Source organism: Hevea brasiliensis, chromosome 10 (genome assembly GCF_030052815.1).
Source record: "Hevea brasiliensis isolate MT/VB/25A 57/8 chromosome 10, ASM3005281v1, whole genome shotgun sequence".
Lineage (NCBI taxonomy): Eukaryota > Viridiplantae > Streptophyta > Magnoliopsida > Malpighiales > Euphorbiaceae > Hevea > Hevea brasiliensis.
The window spans coordinates 59175028-59197474 of record NC_079502.1 but is presented as its reverse complement, the minus strand read 5'-3'; positions in this window follow the sequence as shown (position 1 = coordinate 59197474).

Genomic DNA, 22447 nt, shown 5'->3' with positions numbered 1-22447 from the left:
TGTGCAAGCTTTTTGACTTGCTTCTGGTCATTTCTGGGTTTTGGTGTCTTCATAAGACATGTAGGTATGGGTCTTACCTATTCATGGTTAAAATTTCAGGTCAATTGGACCTGTTTTGAGTGAGTTATGGCCTAAACACTCACTGCTGCCCAATTGGTCATTTTTCAGGTCCTAATTGTACCTAATCCGAATTGGTCATTTTCTAGGTCACCTTGCAAGCAGAATTTTGGTATGTTTTCTCAATGAAAGTTGGCACATTTTGTGCCTAGTTCCACCTCCAATTGGTCTCATACCAATTGAGGTTACACATTTAAACTTATTGGCTAAAATGTACACTGCCCTTGGTTACTTTGCTTAACACACATCAATTACACACATTTACCTTGCAATATGTTTACTTCCCTACCAAATCTGTTTTGGTACATTACCAAAACTATATATTACTTTACATTAACATCACTTTGGGCAGATTACAATTATCTTCAATACACCAAATATAACTCTAATTCCCAAAGTCCAAACACAATTACACATACACATAACATTACTAGTTTTTACATACTCTTTACACAACAAGTTCATATACATATCCATCAATCCTTCTATGTCAATATTCTGCCAACACTTCCATGAATACATACATTTATTCAAGTGTCCCCAAGCTGCCGAAAATCTTCTTCAATACCAAATTGTCCTACAATTCATCAATTCCCATCCAAGTGCCAAAAATCACCATATAAATATGAAGTAATTCACTAGGTTATTAAATCATCACAACCAACATAATTCTCATCAATTATATGTACAAATACTTCATCAATACATGATTACATGGCTGCCCAAAAATAGATATCTCAATACTCTTCAAACTTAAAAATTTCCCTCACAAAACCAATACCCATAACATGTATACAAAGTATATCAAAGAAATCTTCAAAAATGCTAACTTACCTTATGGTTGGAGCTTGTTAAACCTTGCTTAAACTTCTCAAATTTGGTATCAAACTCTTCCTTGTGATGAGTAGACAAACTTTCATGAAGGGACTTGTTGGATTTATGGCATGAAAGTGAAGATTGGAGTTCATGCATGGAGCTTGGAAGCTTTGGCCATGGAGTTCTTCTTGGAGGCTCACGGCTGAATTTTAGAGGTTGAAGAAGGAAATGAATCTGCTGTCCAAATGCAGATTAAGTGGTCCACTTTAGGTGTGAGTGGAGCACTAAGTGGAAAGATAATGTTAATTTATTCAAAAGTTTCAATTTCCCACATTTAACTCCCCATTTTTGCTATTTACATTAGGTACCCCTAAATTAATTTTTCATTATATTTTCCAAGTGTAATATTATTTATTTTTTTATGGAAATTTAGGTCAAAAGACAATTCGGGATGTCAAATGACCATAATGCCCCTGTTCGGGTTGCATTCTCGATTTTTCGGTAACACCGGGTTTTGTCTGTTTTTCGATTTCTCACTTTTCTTTGTACTAATTATTTAATTTTTCTTTGATATTTCTAATGATATTTATACTTCAATAAGGGTCTATTTAAGTCCGAAAAATATTTTCCAGTGGTCCCCGCAGTCCAGGTGTAACATCCTCCCGGTAGCAATTCCGCACAGTCTACTGTTCCGGTGACCGGTGTCGGTCCGGACAGCTAGAACGTCCGGAAAAATAATTTAATTTAAGTGAGGGACCATAATTAACTCAAATATTAATAAGAAACACTTAGTAAAAATTTTAGAAATAAAATACAACCAAGTAAAGCAGTAGGTGCCCAAGCGATGGGTAGCAGGAGGGAAGTTGCGGTTCTATAACGAGGAGCCCTAGACCCGGGGGAAAAATTATAAAATAATTTTTGGGACTCCAGAGAAGGGTTATTGAGGTTCCCATGGCATTAGAATGCCAAGAAAATACCTAGAAAAATTTTTCAATCGGTACAGACAATTTTGACCCGTTAAGCCAAACGGAGGGCATTTTGGTCATTTCGCCTTCAGAGGTGATTTTTGGCCGACTTGTCCAGTTAAGTAAATAATTATTATGATCTTAAATATGAATAAATATTTCTAAAAATTAAATTGAAATGTGGTAGAAAAGAAAAGAAAAGAAAAATAAAAAATTAAGCAAATAATGACATCACATGATGTCACTCACTTACTCCCACCCAATCACCACTTGACAAAACTAATAAAAAGAGATAAAATGAACTTAAAATGAGATAAAAAAACAAAAGAACCAGCAGCTTCCTTCTTCATACGGGCTGGAATAAGAGAGAAAGAGAGAGAAAAGGAAAAGAAAGAAAGAAAGGAAGAAGGAGAAGGAGAAGTAGCAGAAATAGGGGTTCAGCAGGGCAGCATATTTCTTTTCCGTCCAGGTGAGTTTGGCGCAACATATAAGGCTGATTTTTGGATATGTTTAAGCTATGTATGTGTGGAAGTTATGGTAAAAATTTGGTGATTGTTCAACGGTTGGATTTGGAGAAACATATTGTTGAACACAGGCTGTCTGTAGGTTGAATTCTGAATTTTGGCTACTGAAATTTGAGAAAAATAAATAGTTAGGATGCTTATAAAATTATGAAATTTGGTACAAATGATATTTGGGATGTTGAGGCTGCTGTGTTAAAATTTGGTGAATTTTAGACTTGTGGTTTATGAGATATAAATTGTTTTGCATGAGCTATCTGAGTAAGACTGGTTTCTGCAAAAATTCAGATTGTGAAGGGTTGAATGAATGTTTTGATATCTCATGATATAGAGAAGATTTGATGCTGAAATTTTTACTGATATTGTATAGGGATGTCTTGAATATATGGTATAAATTTGGGATTTATCTAACGGTTAGATCATTATATATAAATTTGAATGCACAAGCTACCAGATTGGGTATTAATGGGTTGTGGATTTAAGATTTATGATGGGAGTTTAGTCCAATTTAAGGGGAAATGCTATTGAATTTTTAGTGGATATTTAATTTAGGAAAGTGAAGTTATAATTGATTATGATTATTATGGTTCTAGGAGAAATCTTGAAGAATAACAAGCTCAAGGTTGGTTTCAAAAAGGTTAGTGCATATACTTATCTTCCTTTCTTAAATTTTGTTAGGAAGTTAAATTGAATGAGAAATTGATGAAAAAATTGAACAAAACATATCTGTGGGAGTGTGCATGAATTTCGGCAGCTTTGATGTATAAGGGTATGATGAGTTTAATTGATATTAAACTTGCCTAGAGATGGTATGAGATATGTATATATGTGATGGATGGGTTGATAAAGTATAGGTTGCATGAAATGAATATGAAAACTAGGGTTTTGGGGAGTAAAAATTAGCTTGGCTTATGAAATTGTTAAAGTACATCCTAATGGTCAATTAGTGACCATTTGAAGGAATTTGACCTTAATTGGGACTGGAATAAAGCATGGCAAAGGGAAGGTGTGTGCTGCCTAGAGGGTGCAGAATGGTGACTGAAAATTCAGTCCATTTACACAGCCATAACTTTGGCTGTGTAGGTCCAATTGGTGTTTGGCCAATTGGACATGAAACTAGGCTTATAATGGCACATTTTTGCTGAAGAAACCATACCCAAAAGACCAAAGCAAGAGGACCAAAACTTGGCCCCAATCCGGAACCCTGAAACTGCCTCTGCAGAATTGACCAAATGAACAGTAACTGTTCATTTGGCCATAACTCACTGTAGATTTGGTCAATTGACCTGAAATTTTTACAGCAACAAGTTAAGACATAGACAAACAACTTTCATGAAGGAACCTACCCCAAATTATGGCCAGAACCCATCCAACCAAGTGACTCTAGTTACTGTTCATGCACTGTAGATATGGTAAATCTGCAGATTTGGCAATCCGGCCAGCTTGGGTCTTTGGACCATATCTAGAGCTACAAAACTCCAAATGGAGTGATTCAAAAAAGGAAATTCAACTAGACAAAATAAGGAACAACTTTCATGTTTTACATTTCTTCAAATTCCAACAGTAACAGTGTCCAATGGAACAGTGAAGTTGACTCACCAAAACTGAAAAATCTGCTCCTTTGGTTTAATGCTTGGAAATGGTATTAACACTTAATGCCAACAAGTTTTAAACACCAAATGTGGTATGTTGGGAGTGCCAAAGTCAATGTACACATTTTTATTCTAAAAGTCAACATTTTTGTTGATCAATGAGGTGAATAGTGACACCAAAACCAAAAAATTGATAATTTTGCCAAAATGACCTAAACTTTGAGAAAGTGACCAAAACTAACAAGTTTTGAATACAAAATGTGGTATGTTGGGAGTATTAAAACCAATGTACCTATTGTTTATGCAAAAGTCAACATTTTAATTGACTAATGAAATGAATAGTGACATGAAAACTTGAAATCCAAAAATTGTGAAACTTAAATATGCAAAATGCCCTAGTAGGCCTAATGTGATTGGTTTGGATAGTTTGGCATGCCAATAGGGTATTGTTTTAGCAGTACTGCGAAAGGAAAGGCTTTATGCCTGTATTCATGGCTTTATGCCCGTATTCATGGCTTTTATGCCCGTATTCATGGCTTTTATGCCAATTATGTGATATCATGGCTTTTTAGCCATACTGACTGCATACGTGGTTGACGTTCTGCGTCCCATGGTATGACGGCCCGAGGCACCGCGCGGTGTCCGGTGCCAACGACGTTATCGATCGATCGTTCAAGATAGGTTACTTGGGCATGGAAAAGTATAACTGTAATTGAACTGATTATTGAAGAAAATACGAAAACTAAATATCAGGAATGATTACGATAGAATACAAAGAAACTCAAGATCAGGAAGAAAATAAATAAAAAAAATGCATGAAGAAGTTAATATCATAAAACGTAATTAGCCCTCGACTAAACATTAAGTTGGTAATTATTCAGTTCTTATGAACACAATGGCTAAGAAATTATGATTTTTATTTGCATATTATTTCTTTCTATTTTATTATTTGCACCACTAAGCTTTATGCTTAGCGCGTCGCTTTTGCAACGCGTAGGTACTGAAGATTGGACAGAGGGCCCAATAGACCACAGATTCGGTAAGGCAGTTCACAGTTCTGCATAGTGTCTGTGTCACCTCACCGTCATCTGATGCATTGGTAGGACGCTAGATGTCATTTTGGTATTTTGTAATTGATTTTATTTTCTCATATGTATTTGAAACTTATGTAACGTATTTTGATATTCATGTAAATAATGAAAAGTGTGGTTGTAAATGGAAAAGTGAATGTTTATATATGAATTATGCATGGTATCATATGAGATGGATGAATGAGAACTGAGATTGAACATTGTTGAGAATTTGATAAATGGAGTTGAGATGATGGAAAATGAATATAGGAAGTGTTTTTCACAGGTTCCGAAGAACTATTTTCTCCATTTTTAGCCGGTATTCTGCCGGATTTTCTTTAAAATTTTCGGAACCTCAAAGAAATAATAATTTCGATAAATGGCTTAAAATGAATTATATTTCACAAGTTATATTCAAAATTATGATAAAAAAATTAATTAAGATAAAAATAGAGTGCTCGGCACACTGAGTGGCATAACTTGCTCGGCTACACTGTAGTCGGGTAAGGGGTGTCACACCAGGGCTAGTCAATGGTCCACGCCGTGACTTTCCGGTGCGGTCACCCATCGCTAGGTTTCTCGACTCGCTTAACTTGGTTACATTTCTTTGCTATTATTTTTCCTTTGTTTTTCTTGTATTTTCTTTTCTTGTATTTCATTTTTATGTCTCCCCACTCATATTGAAGTGTAGTTCTAGGCATCCTAGCTGTCCGGACAACACTGGTCACCGGAGCAGCAGAACGCAGTACCGAACTTAGGGGTGTTACAATATAGGTTGCCTCCCCTAAGTCTTTCATGGAGAATGTATTTGACAACCATACCTTTATAGTCGTCAACATACCTATGTCATTACCCATCAACAGTATGTCATCCACATATAAGACAAGGAAAGTGATAGCACTGTCACTAACCTTCTTATATACACATGGCTCATCCTCATTTTTGATAAAACCAAAGGATTTAATGGCTTCATCAAAACGGATGTTCCAACTCCTCGAAGCTTGTTTCAACCCATAAATGGATAGCTTTAGCTTGCATACCTTGGAACCATCTTGGGATTCAAATCCCCTAGGTTGTTCCATGAAAATGTTTTCTTCAATGTATCCATTGAGAAAAGCTATTTTGACATCCATCTGCCAAATCTCATAATCATAGTATGCAGCTATTGCTAATAAAATCCTAATTGATTTAAGCATGGCAACAAGCGAGAAAGTCTCGTCATAGTCGATTCCTTGCCTTTGGCGAAACCCTTTCGCTACTAGCCCTGCCTTATAGGTCTCTACCTTTCCATCATAACCAATTTTCTTCTTGAAAACCCATTTGTTCCCTATAGGTATAATACCTTCAGGTGGGTCAACAAGATCCCAAACTTGATTCTTATACATGGAATCAATCTCGGATTTCATAGCATTAATCCATTTTGAAGAGTCTATATCTGATATAGCTTCTTCATAGGTAAGTGGATCATCTCCATGATCTACTTCTTCATGTGTGATACCCCGTACCCGTGTACAGTATACCCGAGTAAGTAATGCCACACAGTGTACCGGCACACTCTAATATACCTTAATTAATTTTCATCATAACTTTGAATATAACTTGAAAAATATAACTCATTTAAGTCATTTATTGAAATCATAATTTATTTGAGGTTCCGAAAATTTTAAAGAAAATCCGGCAGAGTACCGGCTAAAAATGGAGAAAACAGTTCTTCGAAACCTGTGAAAAATACTTCCAATAAACAAATTCATTCATTCTCAACTCCAATATCATCACAAAACTCAATATCAAGATCTCAACATTTCAATTTCAATTCTCATTCATCCATCACATGTGATGATCACATATAAATCACAAATAAACATTTACTTTTCCATTCACAAATTTCATAATTTACATAAACATCAATATACATTACACAAGTTTAATTTCATATGAGAAAATCAAAATTAATTACAGAATGCCAAAATGACACCTAGTGTCCTACCAATGCACTGCAGAAGTTGAGGTGACACAGACATCGAAAGCGTAATCGCAGATAGACTCACCCATCTGCGGTCTCACGGGCTCACGATCTGTATCTCCAGTACCTACGCGTGGCAAAAGCAACGCGCTAAGCAATAATGCTTAGTGGTGCAATAATAAAATAAAAGAAAATAGCAAGAAAACAAATATGTAGTGAATGTGTATGATTCATTTGTTTAGTATGGGTATATACATTAATTCATTAACTTTGTTCACTTTCATTCATTTGGTTGCCCAAGTAACCTACACTAGACGACTGGACTGGATAACGGGTAAACTGGCGCTGGGTACCTAGTACCTCGGGCCGTCACACCATCAGTCACATATGCATCTCCCGGTGTGCAACAGAACAGCTAATAACCTGTAATAACATCAGGCACAAGGCCAAGTCTCAATGCAAAGTTAGAATGGCTAAAAGACATGAAATCACGGAATGGCATATTGACATGTGCAGTACTGCTAACTGAACCCTATTGGCATGCCAAACTATCCAAACCAATCTTGTTAGGTATATTAGGGCATTCGGTACTTTAAAATTCTTCAATCTTTGAATTTCAAGTTTTGGTGTTACTATTCACCTCTATAGTCAACTAAAATGTTGACTTTTAGGTAGAAATTAGGTACATGGGTTTTGGCACTCCCAACATACCATATTTTGCTTTTAAAACTTGTTGGAATTGGTCACCATTACCATTTCTAACTTAAAACCAAGAGGGCAGAAAATTTCAGTTTTTGAAGCATATGTTTACTGTTCCATTAAGCACTGTTGCAGTGAGAATTTGAAGAAATGACGAACATGAAAGTTGTTCCTTATTTTGTCTAGTTGAATTTCCTTTTTTGAATTACTCCATTTGGAGTTTTGTAGCTCTAGATATGGCTCAAAAACCACAGCTGGCCGGATTCCCATTCTGTAGAAATTACCACATCTACAGTAACATGAACAGTGACTGTGATTGCATTTTTGAATTGGTTCTGGTCATAATTTGGGGTAGGTTCCTTCATGAAAGTTGTTTGTCTATGTCTTAAATTTTTTCTGTAAAATTTCAGGTCAATTGACCAAATCTACAGTGAGTTATGGCCAAATGAACAGTTACTGTTCATTTGGTCATTTCTGCAGTCTTTGTTGGTGTCCGGATTGGGGCCAACTTTTGGTCCTCTTGCTTTGGTCTTTTGGGCATGGTTTCTGCAGTAAAAATGTGCCATTATAAGCCTAGTTTCATGTCCAATTGGCCAAACACCAATTGGACCAACACAGCCAAAGTTATGGCTGTGTAATTGGACTGAAATCTCAATCACCATTACTGCTGTCCCTAGGCAGCATAGTCATTCTCTTTGCCAAGCTATTTTTCAGTCCATATTATGGTCAACATACCTCAAATGATCACTAATTGACCATTAGAGTGTTCTTTAACAGTTTCACAAGCCAAGTAAATTTTTACTTCTCAAAACCCTAATGTCCAATTCAATTTACCCATAAACCTCAATTAGCACACTAGTTCAACATCCATGCATATTCATACCTTAAACATAATTTCTAGCCACTCTAAATTCATTAAAACAATCAAACTCATCCTTCCTTAGGGCTGCCGAAAATTGAAGATACTCTAACATATATGATTTACTTCAAATTCTTACAATTTCTTAACTTAAAATGATGCTCTAGCAAGGATTAAAGGAGTGAGAGTGAAAGTATAGCACTAACCTTTAAGTGGCAGAATTTTCAGCCACCCAAACTCCTTTCTTTCTTCCTCTTTTGGCTGCCTAAAGCTTCCTTAGGGTGTGTAGATAAATTTTAGTGAAGATGACTTAGGGTTTTGGGGTGAGGTTTGAGAGGTTTTTCAAGCTTGAAAATGAAGAAAATGGAGGTTTAGGGCAAGGCTTGATTTCGGCTGCAATTGGGGAGGATGATGGCTGCTGGGTTTTTAATTATTTTGGTCTTTGTTTTGTCTCTTTTAAGTATTTAAGAAAGCTTATTAGCTTGTGATTGGTTGGTAATTTATAAATGACATCATTATGATGTCACAAATTGCTTTATTTTGATTTTTCTTTTCTTTTCATCACTACTCAATTTCAATTAAATTTTTAGTAATGTTTCTTCATATTTTATGTCATATTAATTATTTACTTAGCTGGACAAGTCGGCCAAAAATCACCTCTGAAGGCGAAATGACCAAAATGCCCTCCGTTTGGCTCAACGGGCCAAAATTGTCTGTACCGATTGAAAATTTTTTCTAAATATTTTCTTGGCATTCTAATTCCATGGGAACCTCAATAACCCTTCTCCGGAGTCCCAAAAATTATTTTATAATTTTTCCCCCGGGTCTAGGCCTCCTCGTTGCGAGAATCGCAACTTCCCTCTGGTTTACCCCTCGCTAGGGCACTGGCTCGTTTAACTTGGTTGTATTTTATTTCTAAAATTTTTACTAAATTTTTCTTATTAATATTTGAGTTAATTATGGTTCCTGACTTTAGTTTAAATATTTTTCCTGATATTCTAGCTGTCCGAACCGACACTGGTCACCGGAACAGTAGGATGTACGGAGTGGTTACCGGGAGGGTGTTACATCATGAGTAGACAACTCTTGTTCTTCTTCATGAAGAAAACCATATCTCACTGGTGGGTGAGATACCCTGGTTGTTCTACGAGGAACAGTTGTAGATGTTTCATCAACGGGTATTGGTTGACTAGATGGATCTATATCCATCTGATCTGTTGGTTGGTCAGAATTCTCCAATTCTAACCCTATTTGCCTTCCTTTGCCTCCTTCTTGAACAAACTGTTGTTCAAGAAATGTGGCATCTCTACTTATCACAACCTTTTGTGAAGTAGGCAAATAAAAATAATATCCAAAACTATCTTTTGGATATCCAACAAATCGACCTTTTTCTGATCTGGTCTCCAATTTATCAGTGTTCAGCTTTTTGATATAAGCTGGACAACCCCAAATCTTAACATGCTTAAGACTTGGTTTTCTTCCATGCCATATCTCATAAGGTGTGGAAGAAACTGATTTTGATGGAATCCTATTCAGAATATATAAGGCTGATTCTAATGCAAATCCCCAAAAGAAGATTGGCATATCAGTATAGCTCATCATACTACGTACCATATCCAATAGGGTACGATTTCTCCTTTCAGATACACCATTCAGTTGTGGCGTTCCTGAAGGAGTCAGCTGAGAAACAATGCCATGCTCTCTCAAGTATTCATCAAATTTAGTACTCAAATATTCACCTCCATGATCTGATCGAAGAGCTTTAATATTCTTTCCTGTTTGATTTTCTACTTCAGATTTAAATTCTTTGAACTTTTCAAAAGATTCATGTTTGTATTTCATCAAATACAAATACCCAAACCTTGATTTATAATGAAAACCCCTTCTAGCCATTTCTTTAAATGGACCACATACATCACTATGTATTAGCTCCAAAATATTTTCAGCTCTTAGCCCTTGTCCAACAAAGGGTGATCTAGTCATTTTACCCTGAAGGCAAGATTCACAAGTTGGAGTAGGCTCAGAGCCCAATGAGGATAGAATCCCCATTTTCTCCAATTTTGCAATCCTATCTTCTGCAATATGACATAATCTTAAGTGCCAAATATATTTTGAACTTGAGTTGGTTTTCACCATGGCATTGCATTCTTTTAGATCACTTGCATTCAATTTGTGTTTGTCATTATTATCCAAATAATAAAGGCCATCATTCATATAACCCGAACCAACATATTTATTTCCAAAATAAATATTGCAAACATCATCAGTGAACTGAAATTCATAGCCATTTCTAGTCAAACTAGATATAGAAATGATGTTCTTAAAAGCATCAGGTACATATAAAATATTATCCAAACACAAAACATGTCCAAACATGTAAAAAGATTTAGATCCTATGGCTAAAGCTTCAACAGTTGAGCCATTGCCAATCCAGACTCTAATATCTTGAGAACGTAAGCTGCTACTATTTGCTAGTTCCTGCATATCATTAGAAATGTGAGAACTGGCACCAGTATCTAAAACCCAAGCTGTAGATGAACTATGAATATCATCAGAATCTACATAACAAGATATGGACATACCTTCTGAAGGTGTATCCTTCTTGTCCTTCAGAGAAGCAAGATATTCTGGGCAGTTCCTTTTCCAGTGCCCATCCTTTTGGCAGTGGAAACACTTTCCTTTGCCTCTATCAGCTTTAGTCTTCCTTTTCTGTTTAGCTATTTTCTTGGAAGGACCAGGAATTTGAGGTTTCTTTTTCTTATTGCCCTTCTTCTTGTTGGACTTTCCAGCAGAAGAAGATGCAACCAAAGCTACCTCTTTCCCTTTATTGCCTGGCATATTCTTTTGGGCAATAACCAGCATGTTGAGTAAACCAGCTAAGTTGCATTCCTGTTTAGTTATATGAAAATTTGTCACAAAATTCCCAAAAGACTCAGGAAGGGATTGAAGGATCAAATTCGTTTGTAGTTGGAAATCCATGTTGAAGTTAAGATGTTCCAACTGCTCAATCAGCCGAATCATCTTGTGGACATGATCCCCAACATTCTGTCCCTCAGACATCCTCATACGGAATAGCTATCTAGATATCTCATACCTAGCATTCCTGCTGTGCTCACCATACAACTCTTGTAGGTGAAGGAGGATCTCACTCGCACTCTGCATGTTCTCATGTTGCTTCTGTAACTCATTACTCATGGAAGTAAGCATGTAACACTTAGCTCTCATATCATGCTCCTTCCACTTGTCCAAAGTATCATGTTCCTTTTGTGTGGCCTTTGGAGGTAAGGGACCAGGAACATTTGAATCTAGAACATATCCTATATGTTCAATGTTCAGGACAAGCTTCAAATTTCTTAGCCAATCAGACAGATTTGGTCCTGTCAACCTATTGTGATCAAGTATGCTCGCAAGGATATTGGATGGTGGTGGTTGTTTTATGCTCATTTTTATTAGAAAATTAACTGCAAAAAATAACCAGATTAATTAGTAAATGTATCATGTAATTAACCAAAATGATTATGGTCTTTTAATTAAATTGGTCCTCCCACTAACTTAGCGAATCCTACACTTCCAAAGTAGGAAACGAAAATCCTAGTTGGATGGATTTCTAGTGGGTCATTGAATTCTTATAATTCTATTGATCATCCTCAAGTACATCCATTATTGGAATTACAATAAACTATAAGTGAGCAACTCCTTGCCCATCACATCTCATGTGAGGTTCAATCCTTTACCTAGCCCCTAATGCTCAAAATCTCAGGTACATCCATTATTGACTTATCTTGCATTAGTTAAGTTGATCCCATTGAGCCAGTAATTATGTAAATAATTTTAATGTCCTCAGGTACATCCAATATTGGCCACCAAACCATTTACATATTTACAACATCTCATGCTTAACAATTATTCTTAAGAAAATCTCTTAAATTAATTGCATCTCATGCAACTATTTAAAATTTCTTAAAATAATTGCCCCAATGGAGGGCCTATGTTATAATTACTTTAATTATAGCATATCCAACTTAATCATTTGTTTGGAAGATTTTATGGTCATTCTAATTACTATTAAGGTCTCACTTTTCACATTATCCATTTAGCATGCATATATCATATAATTGCATACATTTCCATACATCTCATGCATTCATGGATAAGCAGTAAATATGGTATGATCATGGACTTTCTAAGGGATTCAATTCTGAGCCACCAAGAATTGAATCAGGGCATTCCTAGGTGCATTTCATTCATTCATTTTACAAGAGTTGCTGAAGGAGTACATAATCAACACTTAATCTTGAATTCCTCCCACTGGTCCCACCAATGCTCTTGACCTCCTTGAACTTCTTGCAATCCAATATTACATAGTAATCCTTGGCATACCAAGGCGAATTTACAAGAACTTAAATAAATGAAATTACAACACAAAAATTATTACAAACTTAATAATACATGCCCAAAATAAATTAAAATAAATTAATTAATTTACAATCCCAAAGAAACATAAAAGAAATAAATCCAATCACATTGGTCTTTTATAGTCCATGATCATCCATCATGGATATCACTATTTAACAATTAAATAAAACATACATACTTAAATTAAATTGAATATCTCATATTCAACTTAAAAATCCAGATTTGAATATGATTCAAATAAATTTAAAAATTCAGATTTGAATCTCATTCAAACAAATTTAAAAATTCAGATTTGAATCACATTAAACAACTTCAAAAATTCATATTTGAATCACATTCAAACATTTTAAAAAAAAATCAGATTTGAATCACATTCAAACATTTTTTAAAAAATCAGATCTGAATTTTATTCAATCAATTTTAAAAAATTAGATTTAAATATGATTCAAACAACTTTAAAAATTCAGATTTGAATCACATTCAAACAACTTTTAAAATTCAGATTTGAATCACATTCAAACAATTTTTAAAATTTTTAATTTGAATCATAATTTAATTGTGTGATTAAAAATCCTAATTAAACATTTTAATTAGTCATATGATGAACCTTTCATCATGCAACAATTGCAGAATTTAATAACAACCATGCGCACCATGATCTTCCAAAGCCATGCGCACCATGTTGGAGTTCATCAAGCATGCCACCACACCTCTTGATCTAACCAGCAATGGATCAATCATCTCATGATCAAATCACACAATTAAATTATATAATAAACAATCTAAATGGCAAATATAGTGGCTCTGATACCAATTGAAGGAACGGAAGCATGAAAAACACAAGTTTATACCATTGAATTCAAAAATTTTCACCTAGGGTAACATGCATCATGCAAGATTTATTTTTATCTATTTGATTTCAATGATAAACAACATATTAAAACTCTTTTAATATGTTTTTGGATCTGTATTTGCCATTTAAGATTTTAAAATTAATCAGATTAATTTTAGAACCCTAGATTAAATCAAGAACGATTACACTAACCTCTTGATGCACTGCAGCGTGTTTGCGCCTTTAAGATTCGTCTTCAGGACACCAGATGTTGTCCCTCTAGCTTGTCCACACCAAGAACACCTATGGCAGCCCTTGAACAGCTTATAAAGCCTTTTCTATTAATTAGAAATTCAAGTTCTGCCTTTTAAGAGATTAGAGATGTAAACAGGACACTAGAAACAATTTCTAGTGTTCTTAATTCAAGAGATTGATGGCTAATCTCTTTGAATTGATGAGAGATGAAGAAGAATAGAGGGAGGGCTGTAAAATGGCGTGACCAAGGAGTGTGGCTGCTGGTTGTATTTTATTTTCTCATAACAACACTTAAATAGCTAGGTTAACACATTAAACCCTTGCCACATGTCACCATTTGATTAGCTCTAGGTTTAAGTGACCCAATCACATTATGCCAAGTGTCAAACCTATATGTAATCTTGATTTTAATCATCTTACATGATTAAAAAAACATTTGGCAAGCTCATGTGTTATGCCATGTGTCACCATCTCATGGTGCCACGTGTCACACTGCAAAATGACCAAAATGCCCCTGTGTCTTAATTTTGAGTTTGCAACCCAAAATAATTATTTTTCTTCTTCTACTTAATTCATATCAAATATAAATTGATTAATTAATCTCTATTAATTAATTTCTCATTAATTAAATTCATATTTAAACACTTTAAATATAAATTTAACTTATATTATACATCCAATAATCTAGATTTGGTTTCAAGTCATGCTAGGGACTTTGCAAACTAATTGCAAACCAAACCTATTTAATTAATCAATTAAACTCTTTAATTAATTAATTAAATCATATTTAATTAGGTGATAACTTGTGTATGTGTGTGACTTACTAGGCTCATCACTAATTGGCAATGAGACATGATATCAACTCTTAATATCATCAGAACTCTTTCTTACCATAAATGATTTCTCTAAATCATTTTATGAACCTCATAGACCATGGTTAACACCTATCATAGCATGCCATGGCCACCCAATTAGTAATAAGGTTTACCTTAAATGAACATATAATCATATGTTACCATGCACTAGAATCTCTCTGTTACAAAATCCCAACTCAAGCTGGAGTCATGGTTTATGTCAAACTCCATTTGCTATGAATATTATGTTCTCTTTTAATTCCAGTTCTTGATTAAAAGATTTTCTCATCAGAAACTCTTTTCTGAATAAATCTATCTGTCCTGGCCAGGAACTTGAAACATCAAGAACAATTAAATGAACATAGGATTTTATCTCTATTTACTTAGAGGAACAGATTCTATCTTGATCAACACCTACCTCCATATATAACTAGTAGGAGCCAACACATGCCCATATACCCATACACAGTACAAGTATGAAAGCAGTATCAAACTCAAACTACCGATATACAAGTTAACTGTGCTATCTCAGGTCTAAAGATTATATGCACTGATATGATTTATGACAAAACATTGACAAGAGTAAACTCCATGTGCTTGTCATAAGTGTCATTGGTTCGGCCTACTTATCATTTATAAGTGCCTATCATGTTTGTTATATGGCATGAGACTCACCATTCCATCTTATTTATATCTCATATAAATAACTTGGGAACAAACATGAATACAATCTTTCTGGATAAGTCATGTCCTTATTATGAAGTATCCTCGATTGTGAACCTATTTATGATACTTCGTGCTAGAAATATTGTCACTAATATTCTTAACAACTTAAGAATAATATTTCTAACAAAATATCAATGGACCTTTTCTATTACACATAAATATATTATGTAAACGGAAAAGTGGAAATGCCTTTTATTAATAAAAATATGTACAAGATACATACTAAATGATATGCTCAAGGGCATACTACTAACAATACCCACAGTAAGAGACTTCCCAGATGTATTTCCTGAAGAGTTACCTGGTTTACCACCAGAAAGGGAAGTCGAGTTTGCTATTAAGGTAATGCCGGGTATAGCACCCATTTCTATTGCTCCTTATAGGATGGCACCCACTGAATTGAGGGAGTTGAAAACTCAGTTGCAAGAGTTACTTGATAAGGGGTTCATACGCCCCAGTGTGTCACCATGGGGAGCTCCGGTGCTATTTGTGAAGAAGAAGGATGGAACCTTGAAATTGTGTATTGATTACCGGTAGTTGAACAAAGTAACTGTGAAGAACAAATATCCGTTGCTCAGAATCGACGATCTGTTTGATCAGTTGAAAGGAGCCGGTGTATTTTCAAAAATTGATCTCAAATCAGAGTATCATCAGTTGAGGGTAAAGGATGCAGGTGTGTTAAAAACTGCATTCAGAACCCGGTATGGACACTATGAATTTCTAGTGATGCCGTTTGGGTTAATAAATGCACCAGCAGTATTTATGGACCTTATGAACTGTATCTTCCATTCATAGTTAGATCGGTTTGTAGTGGTCTTTATTGATGATATTCTGGTGTATTCCAAGACCAGGGAAGAACATGATGAACATTTGAGGATTGTTCTGCAAACCCTGCGAGAAAAGAAGCTGTATGCTAAGTTGTCCAAGTGTGACTTCTGGATGAGTGAGATCTCTTTTCTTGGACACATAGTATCAGCTGAGGGGATTAGAGTGGATCCCAAAAAGATAGAAGCAGTGATGGAATGGAAGTCTCCCAGAAATACAACTGAGGTCAGAAGTTTCTTGGGGCCAGCTGAGTATTACAGAAGATTTATAAAGGGGTTCTCTCTTATAGCTGCTCCAATGACCAAGTTGTTACGCAAAAATGTGAAATTTGGCTGGAACGACAAGTGCTAAGCCAGTTTTGAAAGGCTGAAGGCTATGTTGACAGAAGCATCAGTGTTAACACAGCCAGTGTCGGGAAAAGACTTTGTGGTCTACAGTGATGCCTCACATAATGGGCTAGGATGTGTATTGATGCAAGAGGGAAAAGTGGTCACCTATGCTTCCAGGCAGTTAAGGCCACATGAACAGAACTACTCAACTCATGACCTGGAGTTAGCAGCAATTATCTTCGCACAAAAGATATGGAGGCATTATTTATATGGTGAAAAATGCTACATCTATATAAACCATAAGAGTCTAAAATATTTGCCAACACAGAAGGAGCTCAATCTTAGACAGAGGCGATGGATTGAGTTCCTTAAGGACTATGATTGTGTGATAGATTATCATCCTGGGAAGGCAAATGTAGTTGCTGATGCTTTGAGCAGGAAGTCCATCACAGCTTTAAGATCACTAAATGCCTGTCTGTCCTTAGCTCAAGATGGAGCTATTTTGGCTGAGTTACAAGTGAGGCCAACCCTGCTACAGTAGATACAAGATGGGCAGAAGGCAAATGAAAAGCTAATGGCCATTGTGCGAAAAATTCCTGAGGGAAAGGAAACTGAATATGAGGTGAAAGCAGATGGGTGTCTGTACTACAGAGGAAGAGTGTGTGTACCAAATGATGGGGAACTGAAGACTAGTATTCTGAAAGAAGCACACACTAGTGTTTATGCTATGCACTCGGGGAGCACAAAAATGTATAATGACTTGAAGCCTCATTATTGGCGGCTTGGTATGAAGAGGGATATAGCTGACTATGTGACTAAGTGTTTGACATATCTGCAAGTTAAAGTAGAACATCAAGTTCCATCAGGATTGCTAAAACCATCAGGATTGCTACAACCTATAAGCATACCTGAATGGAAATGGGACCGGGTCACTATGGATTTTGTTAGTGGTCTACCTCTCACCCAAAGGAAGCATGATGATAGTGGATAGATTGACAAAGTCAGCACATTTTCTGCCAGTTAAGACTGACTACTCACTGGAGAAGCTAGCAGAATTGTATATCAGTGAGATAGTTAGACTACATGGAATCCCACTTTCCATCATATCTGACCGAGACCCAAGGTTTACATCGAGATTCTGGAAAAAGTTGCAAGAAGCCTTAGGCACACAACTCCGTTTTAGCATGGCTTTTCATCCCCAGACGGATGGACAGTCAGAACGAGTAATCCAGGTAAACCTAAGACCTAATTGAATTTTTGCAATTAATAAATTGAAATGATAGTAACAATGTGAATTATGTGATAGATCCTGGAAGATATGCTAAGGAGTTGTGTCATTGAGTTTGAGGGGAGTTGGGATAGATACCTCCCACTGGCATAATTCGCATATAACAATAGCTACCAAGTTAGCATTCAAATGGCTTCATATGAGCACTGTATGGGAGGAAATGTAGAACCCCAGTGTGTTGGACTGAATTAGGCGAAGATAAGCTGGTAGGACTAGACCTGGCGAAATAGACTGAGGAGAAAGTAAAGATAATCAAAGCTAACCTGAAGGTTGCCTCAGATAGACAAAAATCATATGCCGACTTGAAGAGAAAAGAGATCGAGTATACAGTTGGCGATAAAGTGTTTCTTAAAGTCTCACCGTGGAAGAAAGTACTGAGGTTTGGGAGAAAGGGTAAGTTAAGCCCTAGGTTCATTGGCCCATATGAAGTCATTGAACGCGTGGGACCAGTGGCCTATTGGCTAGCTTTACCATCAGAACTGGATAAAATACATCATGTATTCCATGTTTCTATGTTGAGAAGATATCGTTCAGACCCTTCACATGTCATTTCCATGGAAGAGATTGAAATCCAACCGGACTTGACATATATAGAGGAACCTATATAGATCCTAGCTCGAGAAGTGAAGAAACTGAGAAATAAATAAATTCCACTGGTGAAAGTGCTTTGGAGGCACCACAATACTGAAGAGGCAACTTGGGAAAATGAAGAGATAATGAGGCAACAGTTCCCTCAACTGTTTGTATCAGGTAAATTTCGAGGATAAAATTTTTATTAGAGGGGAAGAGTTGTAACATCCTTATTTTAGCTAGTCCGTACAGTCTACTGTTTCGATGATTAGTGTCGGTCCGGACAACTAGAATATTTGAAAAAATATTTAAACTAAAGTGAGGAACCAAAAATTAACTCAAATAATTAATAAGAAAAAAATTAGGAAAAATTATAAAATAATTCTTGGGACTCTAGAGAAGTGTCATTGAGGTTCTTATGGCATTAGAATGCCAAGAAAATACTTACAAAAATTTTTCAATTGGTAAAGACAATTTTGGCCCGTTAAGCCAAACGGAGGGCATTTTGGTCATTTCGTCTTCAGAGATGATTTTTGGGTCAACTTGTCTAGTTAAATAAATAATTTATATAACATAAAATATGATTAAATGTTGTTAAAATTTTAATTGAAATTAATTGAACAAGAAAAAGATGGAAAAATAAAAGAAATTGAAATTATGACATCATAAGGATGTCATTAAAAGTCTCCAACCCAATCAAGTGTTGACACATGTCACCAAGGTATATAAAAGAGACTAAATGGGCAGAAAGTGAAGAAAAAAAATCAGAACACTCTACTTCTTCTTCTTGGCTTCACCTCTCCCACCATAGCCCTCCATAGCCAAGCTTTACCCAAGCTTGATTTCTTGGGTTTCCATCCATTAAAACTTAAACTTCTCAACACAAAAACTTGCTCTTACACCTTGGTGATTCTTTTGGGAGCAAAAGGAAGAGGAAAACAAGAGCTTTAGCAAGTGGGAAAATCTCACTTCTTTGAGGTTAGTGACCTAACCATGAATTTTACTTTAAATTCATGATAAGGACTTTAAATGAGTGTAAATTACAAAGAAAAAAATTGTTGAATACCATTTGTATGTAAACCCTAGATTTTTGATAGCCATAGTTAGGGTTTGATTGTGTTGAGTTTAATGAAATTAAAAGACTATCATGGCTGCCCATAATATGTATTTACTAAGTGGATTGAAGAAATGCAATGAAAATGCAAGAAGGGTAATGTGTGAGTTAGGGTTTGGGGTGGAAAAATAGGATTTTGACCATGTGATGATGAAAATAGGTTTTAATGGTTAATTAGTGACCATTTAGTTCTGTTTAAATAAAAAATGAAGTGTGTTGAGTGATGGGATTAGGTTTGGTGTGGCTGCCATGAAAGTGACCTGCAGAATTGGACTTGAGTCCAGTAGGTTTGGGCAGCCATAACTTGAATTGTAGAGGTTCAATTGGTGCAAGGCCAATTGGACATGAAACTAAACACATAATGGCACAACTTTGGTGAAGAAACCATGCCCATAAAACCAAACCAAGTGGACCAAAAGCTTACCCTAATCCGGGTGACCTGCAGTCTGTTTCTGCAGGATGACTAAATGAATAGTGATTGTTCCTTTGGCCATAACTCAATGTTGAAAGGTCCAATTGACCTGAAATTTTATCAGAAACAAGCTGAGATATAGACCAACAACTTTCACGAAGGAACCTAACCTAAATTATGACCAGAACCTATCCAACAAGTGAGTTACAGTCACTATTCACTCACTGTAGATATGGTCAGTCCAGAAAAATTTCAATTTGGTCAATTGTTGTTTCTGGACTATAACCTGAGCTAAAAGACTCCAAATGGAGTGATTCAAAAAAGGAAATTCAACTAAACAAAATAAGGAACAACTTTCATGTTGATTATTTTGCCAAATTCCCACTACAAAAATAACCAATGGAACAGTAAAGATGAAGCATGAAAACTGAAAATTCTGCTTAATTAACATTAAGCTTAGAAATGGTATTGGCAACTAATGCCAACAAATTTTAAATGCAAAATGTGGTATGTTGGGAGTATTAAAACCAATGTACCTATTGTCTATGCAAAAGTCAACATTTTGGTTGACTAATGAAGTGAATAGTAACACCAAAACTTGAAATTCAAAAATTATAAAACTCAAAAGTGTAAAATGTCCTAGTATAACAAGATTGGTTTGGATAGCTTGGCATGCCAATAGGGTTCTGTTAGCAGTACTGCATATGGCTTCATGCCATTTTGTGTTTCATGGCTCATATGCCATTCTGTGACATAATAGCCTTTGGCTATGTTATTTGAGTTGATATGCTTGGGTTTTAACCCTGATAATTATTACAGCTTATTAGTCGCTCATTGCACACCAGAGACACGCAGACCGATGGTGTGATGGTCCGAAGTACTTAGTACCCAGTGCCAGTTTACCCGTTTATCCAGTCCAGTCAACTAGTATGGGTTACTCGGGCAATAATAATAAACCTTATCAAATTTAAAGTGAATATTACTACAAATAAGACCAGAAATTAAGTCTACCCAAAAAAATGAAATCATACATTCTGCATAATTATTTTATTCTATATTGTCACCACTAAGCATAATTGTTTAGCGCATCGCTTTTGCCATGCGCAGGTACTGGAGACCTAGCTAGGGAGCCCAGCAGACATCAGACGGGATGAGTCTTCAGAGCTGCATCCGGGGTCTGGAGTCACCTCACATCTGCACTGCATATGGTAGGACATTAGGACCATAGGTGGCTCTTTTGTATTTTACATTTTGTATTAGTTTGGATTGTAACTCTAAACTCTTGTAATTATGCATTAATGTAAATATATGAAATTTCATATTATTGAGATCTTTTGCATAATGTATGTTGATAAATGAAATGTTGAGAATTAATTGTGAATATGCTTCAAGTGATGAAGTGTACAGAAAAGTTTTGAAAATAGTATTGTGATTTGAGATTGAGATTTTGAGATTGACTTGAATGTGTATAATAGAGTTTGGATTTGCAAATTATTTTGGAAGTGTTTTTAAACAGGTTCAGAAGAACTGTTTTTCCAATTTATAGCCGGCACTCTGCCGGATTTTCTATAAAATTTGCGGATAAATTCAGATTTATCAAAATTGAAAATAAATGAATTATAAAGGGATAAATTGTAATAGAAACATAAATTGGTGCTCCGGCACACTGAGTGACATAACCTGCTCGGCTACACTGTAGACGGGTAAGGGGTGTCACATAGAGCTTCTCATAACATTAACTCCACCATATAAAAAAAATAAACGAAAATTTCTAAGATAACTGAGTTTAAAAAAAAATTGTTAATTTGTTGAATTAAATTTTGGTGATTGAGAGAAGGGAGATTGAGGTGATTTGATCATGTGAAACATAGACATACGGAGGCTCCAGTTAGACAAGTAGAGCACATTATATTAGAGGATAGAAAAAAAAAATGGATAGACCTAAATTGACTTGGAGAAGAGTAGTACAACATGAACTAGAAGCATTATACATTTTTATAGATTTAACTCAAAATCGTTTAGAGTGGAGAAAGCAAATCCATATAGCCAACCCCAAATTTGGGATAAAGGTTTAGTTGAGTTGAGTTGAGTTGAATTGAATTGAATTTTGGGCTTGACAAAGGGGTTTCGAGTTGCTATATGATTCATGTGGTGAAACTGTCACTGCTACATCCTAAACAGAAGTGGTTGATGCAAATATTTTCTACAATATTTCAGTGTAGAT